The following is a 20,473-nucleotide window of genomic DNA, read 5'->3' as shown; positions in this document are numbered from 1 at the left end:
ACATAAAACTATTAAAGTCCTAAAAAATAAGAGTAAAACCTAGATGACCTTAGTAATGGTGATAAGTTTTTAGATATAACACCAAAGGTATTTTTCATAAAAAAATTAATAGGTAACAAGACTTCGTCAAAATTCAAAAGTGACTTCGTGAAAAAGTGTCAAGAGAGTGAGAACACAAGCCATAAACTGGAGAAAAAATATTTGCAAAAAGCATATCTACCTATGAGCACTGACACTCACTAGAATAAATGACCAAATCCAACACAATGACACCAATGATGGTAAGGATGTGGAGCAGCAGGAATTTCCATTCATTGTTGATGGGAAAGTAAAATGATATAGCCACTATAGAAGACTATATCTTCCATATAGTCTTCTAGGGGGGAAGAAGTTGACATATAATATAGCAACTGAATACTTCAGTATTTTCCCAAATGAATCAAAAACTTATGTCCACTTAAAAACCTTCACACAGATTTTTATAGCAGTTTTATTCATAACTGCCAACATCTCGAAGTAATGAAGATATTCTTTAGTGGGTGAGTGGATCAATAAACTGAGGAACATCCAATCAATGGAATAATATTCAGCACTAAAAAGAAATGAACTATCAAGCAACAAAAAGACATACATGAACCATAAATACACATTATTAAGTGTAAAGTCAAACTGGAGGGCTACATACAGTATAATTCCAACTATATGACATTCTGGGATAGGCAAAACTATGGAAACAATAAAAGGATTGCCAGGGGTTGAAGAGGGGGAGGAATAGGTGGCAATACAGAGAGAAATAGGTGGCAATACAGAAGCATCTGTATCGGTACCTATATTTCACTGCCCTCTGTTAGGCCAGTGAAACTATTCTGCACGATACTACAGCAGTGGGTGCATGTCATTTCACATTTGTCAAAACCCATAAAATGTACAACACCAAGAGTGAATCACAGAGTAAACAATGGACTTCGGGTGATAATGATGAATGTTCATCAATCTTAACAAATGCACCATTGTGCTACAGATGTTGATAGTGGAGAAGGTTAATAATGCCTGCATGGGGACAGGGGATATATGAGAATTCTATTTTTTGTTCAATTTTGCCTTGAACTTAAAAATTGCTCTAAAAGCTAAAGTTTATTGCCCTGGCTGATGTGGCTCATTGAATTAACTGCTGGCCTGTGAACCAAAAGGTCATTGGTTTGATTCCCAACCAGGGCATATGTCTGGATTGGAGAACAAGTCGCCAGTAAGGTGTACTTGAGAGGCAACCACACACTGATGTTTCCCTCTCTTTCTGCTTCCCTTCCCCTCTCTCTAAAAGTAAATAAATAAAATCTTCAAAAAATAAAAACTAAAGTTTATTAACTTTAAACAACAGTTGGAAAAAAAACTATTCCTTTTAAGCCTATCTATAAGCATTCACCAATTTATTCAAAACAGCATTCTTTTTTAATCCATTACTTTAACCATTGATTCAACACCTTTTTTGATAAGCATCATCCTAGCCCTCTTATTTTGAAGAGATCACTGTGAAAACACATGAAACAAAAGGGTAAGGTGCTAGAAATAATTAACTTGCTGGCTGCTAAGAGACTTCATACCACTGAGCCACACCAGCCAGGGCAAACCAAGAGACTTCATAAAGAAACAATAGCCAAGATCAGGGTCTGCAATCCAAATTCAAGTTAGTCAAGTTTCAAGAATTGACTAGATTCAAGGTTGTCAGTCCCCTCTAACAAAGCTTACAACTGACTCAAATAGAAACCACAACAATTTTTCCAATAATAAAAAATAAAAGACTGAATATATCTCTTCCCATCTTACTTCCCCTGCAAGCCTAAGTAGGAAGACAGCTGTAATCATAAGGATATATAATTAAGAATGCTAACTGATAAACTTCAAAGAAACGATAAAGAAAACAAACAAACAAAAAAGCCCTATTTTACAGTGCTATTATAGCAGGGTAATTACTGATTTGGGTAAAAATCATAAATACTGGGTATATATTATTTATTAATTAACTTTTTTAATGGCAAAGTCTGGTGGAATCCTCCTCAACCAAGTTCAAACTTATGTACATCATCAAAAGAACAACTGACAATCATGCACCCCTGGACGTAAAGTACCAGAAACTGATGATTTATGGAGTCTTTCTTTCAAGAATGTTAACCTGAATCTAATTCTAAGGAAGCAGCCAGACAAATACAAAGAGACACATTCTGCAAAACAACTTTCCTGGACTCTTCAGAATGCCAATATCATAAAAGAAAAAAAAAAGTTGAGGTATCTATTCTAGATTAAAGGAGACTACAGAGAAAACAATTAAATGCAATTCATTAAAATAAATGAATATAAAGATTATGGGAACACATGAGAATATCTGAATATGAATATTATATTAATGTTCAAGTCATTATATTTAACTATGTAGTTATTGTCCTTATTCTTAGGAAATGCATGGTGAAGTTTAAGAGGGAAGGGACGTGATCTCTACAACCCACAAAGAGTTCAATAAAAATAATTTATGTATATATAAAAAGGGATAAACAAATGAGGCAAAATGTAAAGAAAAGGATAAATACTCAGTACATTATTAAAACTTTTCTGCAGATTTTTCAAGATAAAAACTTGGTGAGGTTCCTATTGAGCATGAAATTTGTACAAAAGATTGTATAGATAATTCATCTATTTAATAAAAACATACATGCAATAAAAGAAATTCTCTGAAATATACCAGAAACAAAGAGGCTTCATCCTTTGGCTTAAAGAAACCCAACCCCTTGAACTTAGGTGATCACTGACAAACTTACCCTTAATAAGTTTCCACTTTCTTTTTTTAAAGAATTTATTTATTTATTTTTAGAGGAGAAGGGACAGAGAGAGGGAGAGAAATAGCAATGTGTGGTTGCCTCTTGCATGCCCCCTACCTACTGGGGACCTGGCTCACAACCCAGGAATGTGCCCTAATTGGGAATCAAACCAGTGACCCTTTGGTTCACAGCCTGCACTCAATTCACTGAGCTACACCCTCCAGAGCAGTTACCATTTTCTATGAGTCCACTCTGACCAGATCATGCTTCAATCCCATTACTTAATTATGTCAAGAATACCGACTACATTGCTGTCAAGTCTTTCTAAACAGAAAGCATCTGTAATTCATCAGATGTTCATTTAATGTTTTATTTATTTATTTTTAGAGAGCAGGGAAGGGAAGGGAAGGAGAGAGGGAGAGAAATACCCATGTGTGGTAGCCTCTCGAGCGCCCCACTCTGGGGACCTGACCTGCAACCCAGGCATGTGCTCTGACTGGGAATCAAACTGGTGACCCTTTGGTTCACTGGCTGGCACTCAATCCACTGAACCATACCAAACAGGGCATCAGCTATTAATTTAACTGAGATACTGTGGTTTAATTCTCTGAGGAAACACTTCTTCTCAAGTTTGTTTAATGAGATCATTATTGTCAGTGTTTGAGAAGAAACCTTTATTTTTGTCATTATATACCACCTTCAGTAATGTCTCAACTGCATTCAGAAGTATGAATGAGAATTTGTCACACGATCAAGCACAGAGAACGGCAACCCAGGCAGAATAAATAGTAAATGGAAAGACAAAATTGCACAGCAAATTTAAAAAACAAACTGTATAGTACTGCAGAAATACAAAACACTGGAGAACAAGTTAAGTTGGAATTGTGTGTCATACTAAAGTATGACACAAGTTAAGTTGGAATTGTGTGTCATACTAAAGTAAGCTTTAATTTTTTGTCTCATTTATGCAGGTCTCAAGCCATTGGGTCAAGAAATCAATTAGGATGTCATAATCTGCACTTTTTTTTAGATATTACTTATTTATCTTTAGAGAGAAAGGAAAGGAGGGAGAGAAATACCAATGTATGGTTGCCTCTCGCATGTCCCCTGCTGGGAACTGGCCTGCAATCCAGGCATGTGTCTTGACTGGGAATTAAACCTCGATCCTTTGGTTCTCAGGCCCTCACTCAGTCCACTGAGCTACATCAGCCAGGGCTGCACTTTTTAAAAATGAAGTGAAATAGAAGAGAACAACACTAAACAGACTGCATCACAGGCAGTATGGATTAGTTTGCTTCATTAAACTTGTTTCTGTTATCTGTATTTTTTTTTTTTTTCGGTAAATCATGGTCAAAATCAGGTTTGAAAGCTACTGCTATCTAGATAATGAATGCTCAAGTAAAACTACATTCTTTACAAAGCCATACTTACAGTAATATCAAGTAGTTTTTCAAACTGCTGGGAGTCTCCATTTTTTTTTTAAGTAAAACAGAACAGAGTTAAAAAGAAAATAGAATGCACCACAAGCAGTAATTAAAAAGGGTATTTTTTTAGGTGATTTGGGTTTCACTATGTGTGTGTGTCTGTGTGTGTGTAAACACCCAAGTTCTGTGTCAAGTATAAAATGAATTTCTTAATTTTTACTTGAATGGAATAAGAAAATTAATAACCACTGATAAAAAGTTAGTAACTGGCAGAGAAAGAGATCAGAAAAAGTGAGAAAATTAAGACTAATACAAAAGAAGGAAGGGTTTGAAGTCACAAGAAATAAAAGAATGTTAGATTCTAAAGCAATTTAAGAGGTAGAAAAAATAATCTTGGTAAATAATTAGATTGGAGTGGGGGAAAGAGAAAAAGAAAGGCCAACTGGCTGAAATCTTTTTAAAAAAATCTGTTTTGAAGTAGAAGAGAATTAATTCTATTTATTCCACATACCTACACTTCACACTACAATGCACAAGCTCCAAAATATGGCATTTAAAACATACCATTTTATGTCTTCTAGTTATTATATTTCAATTTTTTCTACTGCAATCACTCACAGGCCCTATATACTAGGCAAATAATGCCATATCCATAAAAATCAATGTTAATTAATTAAAACATACTATTTCTCTACAGCACTCAAAATTTTCTACAATTTCTGACACTGAACTACTGTGTTACATGTTATTTCATCACATAACATAGATTAGGTCCCTAAAAACTGTCAAAAGATAAAACATTAGGTATTTTGTATATTCACTTTTATAATTATTTCAAAAATGGCTTCATGATGAAAACATGGTAGTTTGGAATTCTAGTGTTAGAGGATACAGTCTCCTTTCAGTGTGATGTCTGTGTTCCTTTGTTCTGAATTCCATGAAAAATTAAACCTACATAAGGACTAAAAGCAAACATAAAACCACACGGTTAACTTGTGTAATTTCTAGCAATAACAAATGTAGAGAATTCTTACAGGATTCAAAAAAACTACTGTAAACTAATATAAATTTTATTTCTCTAACCACCAGCCATCAGCAAGGCTGTGTCCCATCAAACAAATAAGTGTTAGTAGCCTTTCCATTCTAGATACATGAACTCTCTTTCTGAGGTAGGAAATAAAAGCCTATAAAATGAAAGCCCATACAGTCACGATTTAACTCGGTGATTAGGAATTTCCCCTAAATCCATGCAGTCACCTTACACCTCCATAGATGAGGACTCACTATACATATGATGAGCAACCTTAAAGTCACTGAAGTAAAATAATGTGTGGAAAATTTTCTAAATTTCTGTGCAGTTGTTGCTCAATAAATAAAGAAACTAACAATGATTTGGTTAAAAAAAAAAACTATCTCTTTCGAAAGGAGATAAAAAGGCCTAGTGTTGCTTCCCATTAAAATTTAAGGAGGTATTTATTTACTTACTTTATTTATTTAAATATCCATAAGTTAATGCATAACAAGACTTATTAAAGCTCCTTTCTCTACTACCTAAAATAATCTTTCCAAATACGTGTGTATATATATATATATATGTGTGTGTATATATATATATATGTATATATACCTAAACATATTCAAATACCTGTACACATGCACACTGACCTACTAAAAATAACTAACATATATGTACATACACTTCATCTGTAGTTCAATATACAGTTGACCCTTGAACAAGACGGGGATTAGGGGCATCAACCCCAAGTGGTAGAATATCTACTTATAACTTTTGACTCCCCCGAAACTACAGTTGTCCCTCAGTATCTGCAGAGGTTGGTTGCAGGACCCTCTACACACACACACACACACACACACACACACACACACACACACACACATCAAAATCTACAGATGCTCAAACTGCTTGCATAAAATAACAGAGCAATGCAGCATACAGTTGACCCTCATATTTGCAGATTCCCAACAGCAGATCAAATAATATTGCTTTGGACACATTGTTGGTTAAATCAGAGGATGCAAAATCAGAGGGTATAGAGACTTGACTGTATATTTATTGAAAAAATATAGATATAAGTGGACCTGCAGGGGTCAAACACCTGTTGTTCAAATTGAACTATTTACTTCACATATATTAAAATACTTAAAATAAGTACTATGTGTAATGATTAAAGAGGTCTATTAATCTACTGATTATTCTTCCTCAAAGAAGTTCATTCTCTACATAAACAATTTTTTTCTGATGTGGTAAGGAAAAAAAAGAGCAAGAGGAAGTGTACCCTAGTAGTTAAAAGCTGACCTGTGGGTCAAAAACTTAAGACTTGAATCATCTGGTAGTTTTGTGTCCTAGGAAAGTTATCTAAAACTCTCCTGACCTCAATTTCCTCATATGTAAAAGTGTTAGCTATAATTATTTTTTGGGGAAGGGAATATATACATATTTCCATTCAGATATATATATGTAAAAGTACCAAAATTTAACAGTAGCTAACTTTGTAGTAAAAGTGATTTTCTTTTTATTTTCAACAGTCTTCAAGTTTTCTAGAGTAAGCATATATTAATCATACTTTGGGAGAAAAGTGATTTTTTAAATTATTTGGAAAATATCCAGGGTGCCGCGGGGGCGCCGGAAGGTGTTTTCAGGCGCCGGGTTGGCGCGGTTTTTCTCTTTTTTTTAATTACATATAATAAAAAAAAAAATCACTTATCCTACCAAGAATCGAGAAAATCACTACTTGAATGAGGAAGAGCAACGGATTTCAAAACTTACATAAGATATTGGAATTATCAGAGATTTTTAAAGTAGCCATCATAAAAATTCTTTGTCAATTCATTACAAATTCACTTGAAACAGAAAAATACAGAAAATCCAAGCCAAAAAATAGAAATTAAAAAAGAAAAAAAAACATAAGGAAATTAGAGAACTATAAAATACAAAGAAAAAAAACAAACAACAACAAAAACCCTTCTGGATATTACAAAGGATAAAATTATTGAATTTAGGGAGAGGTCAATAGAATTTAACCAGTCTGAATAAGAAAAATAAAAATGACAGAAAAAAACAGTAAAATCTCAAAGATATATGGAGTAATAAAAGGTCCAAGTCCACATCATTGGAGTTCCATAAAGAAAAGAGAGTGGAATTGAAAGAGTATTCAAAAAATAATGGCTGAAAACTTCTAAATGTAAAGAAAGACATAAACCTCCAGATTCCAATGAGCAAACTACAAACAGGTAAATGCACAGAAATGACTCCTTGACATATCATCATAACACATCCAAAAACAAAGACAAAGTGTGAGACCCAAGCACAGGAGCAGGGCGTAGTGACTCGCAAGACCCCATCTGGAGGCACGTTTCTCATGGGGGTAATGCACAAACCATGAGGAATGACTTTCCACGGACAAGCTAAATTGGCATTCAAGAGCAAGGCTTCTGGCTTCAAGTTCAAGATGGCAGAGTTGGAAGATCCTAAGCTCACCTCCTCTCATTGACACCAAAACTGCAACTACATATAAAACAATCTCTGAGGCCCACCTAAAGAACAGCAGAACAGATTTTCTACAACTACAGATGTAAAGTAAAAGCCACACTGAAATGGGTAGGAGGGACAGAGACTAAGCCTAGTTGGGACCTACCCTACTCCCAGCTCCTCATGCAGTGACTGAAGAGTAGGAGGGTTAGCATAACCATGGAGGTCGTCCTGAAGAGCAAAGGGTCTGAGCCCTAGCCTGGTTGACCTGAGCCAGGGCAAGAGCCCACATAACATTTGACTTTGAAAACCAGTGAGGATTATAAGCCTGGGGTAGGCAAAAGGAAAACCCAGGTTGTGCTTTCTAAATTCTGGCACAGAAACAGCAGTTTGAAAAGCCCCTAGATCATACATGAAGGTAATACATTGACTAATTTTAGGGTGCATGCTGGAGGAACAGGGATCTGTTGGAATTCAGTCTTGTGTCAGAGGTGCTGGTGGACACCATTTTTTCTCCTTTCTTAACCTAGCTGGCAGACACCATATCTGACACTGTCCACTAAACTTGCTAACACTGTTCACCCTGCCCTGGCATTTCCCTGACAACCTACCCTCCAAAGCACCTCTTGCCCCACCACACCCAATATATCACTCAGCACCAGGACACAGCAGTGTGTCTACAACAGCAGGAGTGTGCTTTGCAGCCAGCAGCATCAAAGGCTTGCCCTGCACACCAGTGAACAACAGTTGTGGCCAGGCCTCACAGCCAGTGGGCCAGAGATCAGCCTCACCAGTTAGTCCACAGAAGTTGTGGCCCAGCAACAAGAGGCTATACCAGTCCACACTCTAGAGCACAGGCTCTGTTGACAAGAGGGAAATCATCTAAATAAGGGCTACATGGGTAAATAAGGCCACTTTTTTAAGACCAGAGATTTAGCTTACTCATCTAACAAAATACATAGAAACAAACAGAAAAAATGAAGATAGAAAAGAATAAATTCCCAACAACAAAACAAACAAAAAAGACAAACCACAGAAAAAGAACTTAATGAAACTGAGGTAAGACATCTACTAGATGAAGAGTTCAGTCATAAAGATGCTCATTCAACACTCCAAAAAAATGAGTAAGTTCAGTGAAAACTTCAACAACTTGAACAAAGATATAAAAATTCTTTAAAAAAAGAACCTATCAGAAATGAAGAATGTAACAGCTGAAATGAAAAATACACTGGAGGGAATCAACAGCAGATCAAAGGACACAGAAGAATACATCAGCAACCAGGAAAACAGGATAATGGAAATCACTTAATTGGAAGATCAAAAAGAAAAAAGAATTTTAAAAAATGAAGATAGCTTAAGGGACCTTTAGGACAACATCAAGCATACTAACATTAGAATTATAGGGGTCCCAGAAGGAGAAGAAAGGGACAGAAAATGTACTTGAAGAAATAATGGCTGAAAACTTTCCTAACTTGGCAAAGGAAACAGACATCCAAGTCCAGTAAGTGCAGAGTCCCAAACAAGATGAACCCAAAGAGAGCCACACCAAGATACATTATAACTAAGTTGTTAAAAGATGAAGATAAAGGGAGAATCTTAAAGCAGCAAGAGAAATACAACTAGTTACATACAAAGGCATGCCCATAAGACTATCAACTGACTTTTCAACAGAAACTTTACAGGCCAGAAGGGAGTGAAAGGAGAAAAAAAAAACTACAACCAAGAATATTTTACCTAGAAAGGTTATCATTCAGAATTGAAGAGAGATCAAGATTTTCTCTGTCAAGCAAAAGTTAAAGTTGATCATCACCACTAAACCAGCTTTATAAGAAATGTTAAAGGGAATTCTTTAAGTGAAAAAGACAAAGCCAAAAATCAAAGTAAGATTATACATGAAAAAAAATCTGATTGGCAAAGGTAAACATATAGTAAAGACAGTAGATCAATGACTTATAAGTCCCATACGAAAACAGTTAAAATGGCAATAAGCACCTCCCTATCAATAATTACTTTAAATGGAAGTTGATGAAGTGCTCCATTGCAAAAACATAGGATAACTAAATGGATTAAAAAAAAAAACAAGACCCCCAGATTGAAAGATACATGGAGGCTGAAAAAGAAGGGATAGAAAAGATATTTCATGAAAATGGAAATGAAAAAGAGGGAAGCTGGGATCACAATCCTTATATCAGACAGACTTTAAAACAAAGGGTATATAACAAAGGACAAACGAGGGCCCAGCAGTTCCACTTCTGGGGGCTTATCTGAAAAAAAATTAAACAATTCAAAAAGATATATGTCTTTTTGACATAGCACCTCTATGTCAACTGCAGTATTATTTACAACAGTCAAGTTACTGAAGCAACCTAGGTGTTTATCACTAGATGAATAAAGAAGTGGATGTGTGTGCACATGCATGTGGCACACTGGAGTATTACTCAGCCATGAAAAAGAAATAGATCTTGCCATATGTGAAAACATGGATAGACCTAGAAGGTCTTACGCTAAGTGAAATTAGGTCAGACAAATACTGAATCATTTCACTTAAGCATGGAATCTAAAAAAACTAAAGAAATGAACAAACAAAACAAACTGACCCACAGATACTGAAAAACTGATCATTGCCAGAGGGGCGGTGGCAGTATGGGCAAAAAGGTTAAGGGAATTAAGAGGTACAAACTGATAAATATGCAAAGAAAGGAAGCATTACTTTTAGGGGAACACCAATCTGACTCAGAGCAGATTTCTTATCTAAAACTGCAAAAGTCAGAAGAAAAAAATTTCAAGTGCTAAAAGGACTGTCAACCATGAGTTCTACACCTGATAAAATTATCTTCAGGAATGAAGGGGATATAAAGATATAAGCAAGCAAAGGAAAACTAAGGATATTTATTACAAACAGCAGTATATCCTTCTAGAAGTTCTTCAAGTGAACTACTAAAACATTAGGAAAAAAGTACAAGAAATGGAAAAACCAAAAATATGACTAAAAATAAGACTCAAAAGACTGCCCTTCCACTCAAGTGATTTTAAAATCATTTTGACACATAAGATAAATACCCAGGCAAAAAAATTTTTAATGATAAGTTTGGAATTTGTCAAAACTAAAAATCTCTGGTACATCAAAGGACACTGTCAAGAGTCAACCTATGTAATGTAAGAAAATATTTACAAACCATTTACTTGAAAAGAGATTGATATCCAGAATATATTTTAAAAATCAACAACAAAACCTGATTAAAAATGGGCAAACACCTGAAAAGACATTTCTCCAAAGATACACAAATGTTAAATAAGCATATGAAAAGATGCTCAACACCATTAAAATAGCTAATATCAAAAGAAAGACAGAGAGAGAGAAGGAAAGAAAAGCAGGGAGGGAGGGAAGTGATCAGGACCATGCAGAACAACTGGAATCCTCAAGCATTGCTAACGGGAGTGAAAAAATAGCAAAGCCACTACAGAAAATGGTATGCAGTTCCTCAAAAACTTAAACACAGCACTATATATGACCCAGCAATTCCACTTCTAGTCCCAAGAAGGAAAGCAGCAACTTGAACATAAATTTGTACACTTTGTTCAAGCAGCATTTGTCACAATAGCCAAAAGGTAGAAGCATACAAATGCCCATTGATAGACAAATCAATAAACAAAAAGTGTGATAAGCATAGAATAGTAATCAGGCTTTAAAAAATTCCAACAAATGCTACAACATAGGTCAACCTTGAAGAAATTAAGCTAAAGCTATACACCAGTATCTCTCACTAACTTTAGACACAAAAATCTTCAACATTATCAACAACATGAATTTGGCAATGTTTGAAATACATTATACACCATAACGAAGTGGGATTTATTCTAAGTATGCAAGGCTGGTTCAACATTATAAAATCAGTGTTGTCCACTAATCAACAAGCTAAAGAAAAAAACTGTATAATCAGATAAACGGACTCAGAAAAAGAATCTGATAAAATATAGCACACATTCATAATAAATTCTCAGTAAATTAGTAAGAGGGGTGATCTACCTCAACTTGATAGAAAGTATCTATCCTTCTTCCCCCCAGAGTCTCTAGTTAACATCATACTTAACAGTAAAATATTAAACACTTTACATCTAAGACAAATAACAAAGCACTCTCAGCACTTCTCACGCAGTGAGAAGTTCTAGAAGTTCTAGACACTGCAATGAGAAGAAAAAAAAAAAGAAATAAAAGGCATACAGATTAGAATGAAAACAATAAAACTGTCCCTATTTGCACTTGGCATACTTGTAGAAAATCCCAAGGAATCTTTAAAAAGCATCTTAGGAGTACAGTAAGTTAAGCAAGGTTACAGGATATATGACCAACATACAAAAATCAATAGTACTTCTATCTACTAATAAAAAGCATGTGAAAATTTGAATTTAAAACATAGTAACATTTACAAAATTGCTCCAAAGAAAATAAAGTATAAATTTAATATGTGTACAGAATTGATACACTGATTATAAAATGCTGAATAAAGAAATCAGAGAGGACCTAAATAAATGTAGATACATACAATGTCAATATAGTAAAGATGTCAATTCTCCCCAAACTGATCTATAGGTTTCATATAATCTGATGAAAACGTCAGCAAAGTTTTTATGAACATGGACAAGCTTGTTCTAAAATTTACATGTAAAGGCACAAGTCTTAAAATAGCTGAAAATTTACTAAAAAGTGAGAGGACTCGGCCTACCCAAATTAAGGCTTACTACACAGCTACACTAACCGAGAGTGTAGTATTAGCAGATGAAGACACATAGATGAATGCACCAAAACAGAGAACCCAAAAGTAAATCCACACATATACGTCCAAATGATTTTTTACAAAAATACAAAAGTAATAGGTAGGAGGATAGTCACCTTTTCAACAAATGTTGCTGGAGCAATTGGATAATCTATAGGCAAAAACATGAACCTCAATTTTAACTTCACATCTTTTATGAAAATGAAATAAAAATGGATCGTGGACTTAACTGTAAAGCATAAAATTACAAAACTTTTTAACAGTCATAGTAGAACATCTTCGAGACATAGGCTAGACAAAGAGTTCTTAGACTTGTCTCTAAAAGCACAACCTACAAAAGAAAATATAAATTAAGCATCTTCAAAATTAAAAACTGTTGCTCTATTAAGAGAAAAAGACAAGCTACAGAATGGGAAAAATATGTGCATACCACAAAAAAAAAAAAAGAATTTTAGAACACATAAAGAACTCTCAAAACTCAACAATAAAAAAAATATCCTATTGGAAAAGGGGCAACAGAGATAAACAGACACTCTGCCAAAAAGAATATACAGATAGCAAACAAATTTGTACCCGAAAAAATTTTCAGGATCATCAGACATTAGGGAAATGCAAATTAAAAGAACAATCAGATATCACTAGACATCTATGAGAATAGCTAAAATAAAAAATGGTGACAATATCAAATGCTAATGTGGATACAGAGAATTAGGATCACTCATATATTGATGGTGATAGTGTAAAAGGATGCAGACACTCTAGAGACCACATTAGTAGTTTCCTATAAAGCGAAACATTCAATTACCATGCTATTCAGCAACTGCATTCTTCAGCATTTATCTGATAAAAATGAAAACTTATGATCATAAGCATAAATGTTGATAACAGGATTATTTTCAAAATAGCCAAAACTGGAAATAAATAAAATATTCTCCTCAGTGGGTGAATGGTTAAACTAAGCAGTAGTGCATTCATACCATGGAATACTACTCAGCAACAAAAATGAACAAAGTACGATACATGCAACAAATCGAATGAATCTTGAGAGGAATTATGCTGGATAACAAATCCAAATCCCAAAAGCTTACATACTATATGATTACATTTATATAACCATTTTGAAATGACAAAATGAAGAACAAATTAGTGGTTGCCAGGGGTTAGAGATGGAGGCAGTAGATAAGGGAGTTAAGTTTGGTTATAACAAGGCAGCCCAAAGGATCGTGGTGATGATGCAAGTGTTCTGTATCTTTACTATGGTGATGATTACACAAATCTATACATGATAAAACTGAATTCAGCTAAATGTGCAAACACACACACACAAGTGTATATAGAACTGATGAAATCTGAATAAGTGAATTTTATTAATGTCAATTTCCTGGTTATGATATCAGATGTTACAATTGAGAAAAAATGGGAGGATACATCTGTTTTTTCTTGCAACTGAATGGAAATCTACAATTACCTCAAAATAAGAAGTTTAAAATACTTAAGAGAAAAATCAATATTTAAGTAAACATGGACAGAGGAGAGAGATGGTTTTATTGTTACATAATTTCTTAACTGTGAAACCAGTCTAGTGGATTATTTCTACAAAGAAAAAAAAAAGACTTAAAAGAGTTGAGGGGCAATTCCCTTAGCATAAGATATATATAAGAAAAAGAGAATTTAAAAGTAACATTGAATGTTACAATAATGAATACAGAAAATTTCCTGGAGTAATGTCACACCTATAAGATCTTCCATGGCTACCACCCATGCCATGCACAGAATCTTTTACACTATAATGATCGGGCATGCATTTAAATGTTTTACATCTTTCAAAACCGACGTAGCCAAAAAAGGAGATATAAGTCACTAATTCATAAAGAAAGAAGGTGATGTATAAGGATTGAAGTTTTTCCTTCCTATGGTGATAGGATATAGAAGAATGAGGACCCTGTTTCTCAAGCAGTTGATGTACATACACTTAATCTGCTCCAAAATCATCTGCAGCCATTTTTAAAAATGCAGGGTTAACCAACCTACCAGTCAGCTTGGGCTACTATAAGAAAATACCATAAAGTGGGTGTCTTAAATAACAGAATTTTTTTCTCTCTCACAGTTCTGGAGGCTAAGTTCAAGATCAAGACGCCAGGAGAACTAGTTTCTAGTGAGGTATCTCTCCTTGGCTTTTTGATTGCTACCTTCTCACTGGGAACTAACAAGGCCTTTTCTCTGTGCTCATGCACTCCTGCTATCTCTTCCTCTCCTTAAGGGAACAACAGTTCTATTGGATTACAGACCCACCCATACCGCCTCATTTAACCTTAATTACCTCCTTAAAGGCCTTGTTTCCATATATAGCCACACTAGAGGTTAGGCTTCATCATATGAATTCTTGGAGGAACAGAGGAGAAGAAACACATTTCATTCCACAACCTCCAGTGACTGAAGCATATTTAGTTTTGTATGGGTGCTCATATATATGTGTATGTGTGTGTGTGTGTATTACATGTACTAGAAGGGGGCAAGGCAAAAGAAAAAGTACAGTTTTTGCATTTGAATTCCAGTTCTATCATTTAAATGTTCTCAATAAAAATGTATTATCTATTTGCACTAAATAGTTGTGAGAATTAAATGAGATTATCTATGTAAATTACCTAGCATATAGTAAATAATAAGGAAGTTAATTAACACTGGGCCTCTGCTTTTCCACCCACCCCCAAATTAACTATAAATATTATTCAAAAATATTAAACATATCTGAAATATTAGGGACACCAATTCTGTCCCGGTTCTACCACTATCTAGCTATGTGATTTTAATTAAGTGAGCCACTCCACCGGAGTCTGCTTCTGTACCTAGACAGTGAGAGTTGTCTATCACTACAAAACTATGCATCTACCCACACCACTCTTATGATTTTACTATCAAACACGAATGCTACAAAAACTAATCAAACTTTCTACAATTCATCAGTAACAAAGGATTATGGTATGAAATTTAATTATTATTCTTTCATATACTTTCATCTCTTCAACAGCTATCCTCTCATTTGAGAAACATCAGTAGGTGTCTATAGATCAATTTATCACCTTATTTCTCTATCATTAATGCCTCAGTGTATATTATTTTATATTTCTTTTTGTCTCCTATAATGTTCATTATTTTACTCACAAAAATAACATAATCACTGAAACACCCAAATCCTACTAAGATGTGATCAGACATATGGAGAAGTATATTGTATCTGACAACTATTTTTAATTTAGCCCATAAATGAAATGTACTGCACATAATTTCAAGGTAACACACCTACCCTCCATTCACTTGTATATTCAGACAATGATCCATAACCAACATCCATACCTAATTTTTTTTTTTGGTTTAAAATTGAGATAATGGTGGTAAGAAGCAAAATCTATTGTGGAGATATCTGAATCATTTAATAAAAGACAATTTACTGCCATAACCAGTGTGGATCAGTTGGTTGGGCATCATCCCACAAAATGAAAGGTTGAAAGTTCAATTCTGGTCAGGGCACATGCCTGGGTTGCAGGTTCAGTTCCTGGTCCAGGCCATGTAAGAAGCAACCAATCTATGTTTCTCTTCTCTTTCTACCTCCCTTCCCCTCTGTCTAAAAATAATAAAATCTTTAAAAAATAAATAAAACAAAAGACAACTTACCATGCTGAGCCTAAGGGAAGAACTTGTAAGTACTTGTCCTTTAATCCCACCTCCTCCCTTACCACTAGCATTCTAGGATTATCTGATATTGCAGGTAAACGAATACATGGGTAGGCTCTAACTTTTATGCCCCCAAGAAATTTGCCAGTATTAATGGCCTTGCGTATTCAAAGAATGTGGAATGGGTCATGTCATTAGCACTGGCCACTGGAATTTTAGCACACATTAATAACACAAAGGCTTGAGAATGCTGACACAGAGAAGCTTGTCTTCTCGTAATGTTCCCTTGTGGAACCCAGCTGCCATGTTGTGAAGAAGCTCAAGCTAATGAAGGAGAGAGGCTACAGGGAGGGACTGTGGGAAAAGGTGGGAAAAGGTGGGGAAGGGTGGGAGGGGCAGTAGAGAGAGTTAAGCCCAGCTATCTACCAGCTGTTGCAGCAATTCCAGCTGAGGCACCAAACGTATGAGTTAAGAAGCCATCTTGAATATTATAGCCAACAGATGACAAGTGGAACATAGGAGGTGGCTTCTTAACTCATAAGTCTGGTGTCTCAGCTGGGCTGGCTGGAGCAGCTGGTGGGTAGCCAGACATATTTCTCCCTCTCTCCCCTCTCCTCACTTTTCTCCCCACCTCCCTCACCCCTCCTACCCCCCAACCTCTCTGTTCTCTCTCTCTCACCCTTCCCTATTATTTTCCCTTTCTTCTTTCTAATGTACTATTGTCCTTTTTCTTTTTCATCTGTCAATAATGTTTATCTAGGTGTCAGTGATCCAAACCAATTCTCACCTTTGGCTGTGCTCTGTATTCTTAGTTACTATAAGCACCTCCTTCAATCTCCCTCCAGACCACAGGTAAATAATTAAGAGTTCAGTAAGAAAGATGCTTCGCTACAGTCAAAAGTTTATACTCATTTAATTTATGCTTTTTTTTTTTTACCTGATAAAGTCATTAGGCAAAGGACATAGGAACCAATAACCTCATGATCAGAAAATACACGTAAATTAAGCAGCAAGAAAAATTTACCTGCTACTTTTCCTCAGGCTTTACTGATCCTATTTATATAAATTTCTTATTCTTTTAACCCCCATGACCCTTTGCTCATACTTCACTTATGATAGTTATCCTTATCTAGCCTGAATCATAATAATTGGTTGACTTAACTTCCTACTAGATCTACAACTCTGAGAAGAGACTCACTGAGAAAAGAGGCATCTTACTCATTGTTGAAATCCCTTAAATTAAGTACCTACTATGTTGCTCTACTACATTTATGGTACAAAATCTGGGTCCTGGTCAGCAACCACTCTGTCCCTAACTAATCTTTGCAATTCACACCCCCACTGTTATTAAGAAATAATGATTCAGGAGCCCTGGCTGGTGTAGCTCAGTGGATTGAGCATGGGCCTGCGAACCAGAGGATCGCGGTTCAATTCCCAGTCAGGGCACATTGCCTGGGTTGCAAGCGAGTTCCCTGCAGGACAGTTCCCAGCAGGGGACGCACTAGAGGCAACCATACATTGATGTTTCTCTCCCTCTCTCCTTCCCCTCTAAAGATAAATAAATAAATAAATATTAAAAAAAAAAAAAAAAAAAAAAAAAGAAATAATGATTCAGCCATAGTTATAATGCAATCAGTGACAAAGTTAATGAATACTACGTCTTAACATTAAGTTTAATAATTATTTGACTTAATTAAAAATGATTTCATTGTTGTAGATACAGTAAAACAATTTTTAAGAGGAAAAATAATATTATTTATATTCTTTACTTCTTCCTTCAATTTCTGGCCTAGGAAGCCTGAATATTAGGTACAGGATAAGATCTAGGCCAGATGCTAGGCAAATAATATCAAAGGCAAAGAAGGCCTGGTGGCAATTACAATGAAATGGAGAACTCAGAACCCACCTCAAAGGGACAACCTTCACTCAGCTCTAGCAATGTACTCTCAAGGAAGAACAGCAACCTGTGATTTCTCAAGCAATACTGGAAATTAAGACTTCTTGAGGTGAAGTCTTCCAAATTTTAAATGGTAGCAACTAATATTAAGAGCAAGCAATATTTTTCTGTGGGTTGGATTCAGCCCAAGAACCTCTTGCTACTGCAGGCTCATAGTTAAATGTGTGTGTGCATGTGTGTGTATGTATATAATTGAAGGTGGACTAAGAGAACAATACTCCTTTACTGTTGCCCCTCACCTCTGGAGAAGGAAGAAAGAAAGAACAAGACCATGAGAAGCAGCTCCATAAAATTACAGGGAGTAACAGTGACAAACTCCTTTAATTTAACCTTTTTCTCTCTTGAGAAATTTGTTAGCAGTTTAGGTACAGAATCTTCTGTAACATAAAAATAAATGGGAAGAATTTTTTAAATATTTTTTCCCTCAAAACTTGAAGAAAATATTCAAATAAATGTTATAGCTAAAATTATGCAAATTTTTCTGGCCTTCACCAAACTAATGAAAATGTGCAATAATGAACATGAGATTAATAATTCACCTTGCACAGAGAAAATAGATACAAAATGCTAATAGCATTAGTATATTTGCACTGGTAGATCTACATATTGTCACTTGACTCTCTTGTGACCAACAGCACCAAACTAGCTGGATACAAGATTAAACTCTTGACCAGGGAACCCTTGTCTAACAAACCACTGTGGTCTCAATCCTATGATCTGAACCTCTCTCTTATCATGTGACCTGAACTTCCAAATCATATTATCAATAAGTAAGATGATTAGTCACTAGTAATCAAATATCAATATATTCCAAAAATATTTCTTTAATACTTTTGTGAAAGATTTAACATTATTTAACCAAGTCATTAAGGCATTTTTCTTTCATTTAAAAATTAAATATATTGAAAACATAAATTTCATCTCTAAACTTGCTTAACTTGATGGAAGCCTTTATGAAGTTAAAATTTTTAATATAATTAACCATTGTAGAAAGGCCTTTGGAGTTCAAACATTCTCTGAAATAGCTATTAGTAAGGGAGTCCCTAAACGAACAGAATTAGTAGACAACATAAAGAAAAAAAATTGTACTATTGTTATTTTAGGATACCATTTATTTGTTGAACATTCAGTATGTGCCAGGCACTGTACTGAATATGTTCAGGGTTCTCGTTAAACGTTAAGAACGATTATATGAAAGTACCATTAGTATCCCCATTTTACAGTTGGGGAAACTGACCTTTCCAAGATCACACAGCTAGTAAGCAGTACAGTCAGGATTCCAACCCAAATCTTGTCTAACTTCAGAATTTGCACGCTTAACCACTACACTGTAATGCCTCCAGTGACTCTGGGATGATATCTAAGATAAAGAAAAAAGGGAAATCTGTATTTCTCAGTGGCAAATTTAAAAAACAGTAGAAATGGAGGAAACTTTTTAGAAATAAAACAACTCTCATATGCATAGCCACACAAATACTTTTACTTTCAAATACATATAATAATAAAAACCTTACACAGTGGCTTCCTAACAATTTTTCCTATGTAATCATTCATGTTTATTATTAAAACATTTAATAGAAAGGCTCTGTATTTTCTGCTCAATGTTGCTGTGAACCTAAAACTGCTGTAGAAAACAAATTCTTAATTTATTTTGTAAATAAAATTTTTTTAAAATTTAAAATGTATGAGAATTTTATATTTAACTGATTTTTTGCAGTGAGGCTTAAGGAAGTGTAAACAGTGTATAAAATTAGAATTTTTATCACTCCCATAACGCCTTCAGAAAAGACTGCAATAGACATAAGTTGGAATAAAATTAGACCCCAAAAAACCTCTATTAAACAATACAAAAGGAATACAACACCCCTACACCATGGCTGACATAATTCCACCTGAATATCAAAAGATGTACACATAAGTCAAAAATGGGTTAATATTACAGAATCTTTTCCTAATTTGTTTTTTCATTCCTTTCTAAATCCTCCAAAAAGCCCCCCCAAAAGTAAAAAATATTTTCAAATTTCAACATATGAACCAAATCTTTTTTCCTCTGATACCAAAATTGTCAAATTCTAAAGGTCAATTAGGATAGATGTGAGAGACCTATAAAACGAATTTTGCCTACTACAACACTCCCCATCAACGGATTCCTCTCATCAAGGTCCACATTTATATACAAATACATACCTAAGTTCACTTATGAATAGAACAAGTAAAAGGGAGGTACTAACCGTATATAAAAAAGTTATTTGTTCTATATATTTTGCAGTAGACTGTCAAAATTAATTTAGAAATAGAATACTATATTGGCCACCAACAAAAAGTATTGAAGGGAAGCACGATCT

At 34.8% G+C, this 20,473-nt stretch overlaps 1 protein-coding gene across 1 annotated transcript in view; it reads right to left on the bottom strand.

Moving 5' to 3' along the window:
• The window catches only part of RASA1 (RAS p21 protein activator 1), a 120,932-nt gene that overhangs the window by 99,238 nt on the left and 1,221 nt on the right, over positions 1-20,473 (bottom strand). The window lies entirely within an intron of this gene.

This window comes from Artibeus jamaicensis, unplaced genomic scaffold (genome assembly GCF_021234435.1).
Source record: "Artibeus jamaicensis isolate MK-2021 breed Jamaican fruit bat unplaced genomic scaffold, CSHL_Jam_final contig_373, whole genome shotgun sequence".
NCBI lineage: Eukaryota > Metazoa > Chordata > Mammalia > Chiroptera > Phyllostomidae > Artibeus > Artibeus jamaicensis.
The sequence above is the reverse complement of the archived record's forward strand: the minus strand, read 5'-3'. Positions and strand labels throughout refer to the sequence as shown.